Source organism: Labeo rohita, chromosome 4, assembly GCF_022985175.1.
Source record: "Labeo rohita strain BAU-BD-2019 chromosome 4, IGBB_LRoh.1.0, whole genome shotgun sequence".
Lineage (NCBI taxonomy): Eukaryota > Metazoa > Chordata > Actinopteri > Cypriniformes > Cyprinidae > Labeo > Labeo rohita.
In genome coordinates, this window is record NC_066872.1 from 23,953,626 (window position 1) to 23,954,249 (window position 624).

Here is a 624-nt window from a genome sequence, read left to right on the forward strand (position 1 = left end):
TTGATTTCAAGCCTTCATGCTCTATTCTCGGTTCAGTTCCTCAAGCTGCAACTCTCATGGCCATGGTAGAGTTGGTACTTAGTGCTCACCTTGGTACTTGGCATGCACTCCCCTCAGCATGGCAGCATGGATATACCGTTCCCCATAGTGACCTCCTAGGACACAGTTCGAAGTTCCCTCGGAAGGGAACGTCTAGGGTTACCAATGTAAACACCACTACCACATGTAGACACTGCATCCTCTCTTTTCACCATGCTTCGAACACAAGCTTCAGATGAAGAAGTGGATGGCATGTTCTCTCTGCGCCCTTTTATACTGTGGTCGCGCTGTTAGTCACTTTATAGGCTGTCACTGACCAATGTTATTGCCATGTATAGATGTCTGCTGCAGACACTAGTCACGCCAAAGGCATCCCCCATGGTGACCTCTAAAGAATGCAGTGTCTCGTTCCCTTCTCAGGGATCCATGGTTACGTTACGTTTATTTGTGCTTACGTGTATCTTCATTTCTATCCCTGATAGCACAGGTACAAGACGTCTATTTGACATCTGAAAGACGTACACTGCCCTCCAAAAATTTGGAAACACCCTAGAAAAGTGGGGTTTTGGACAATATTGGCATAAA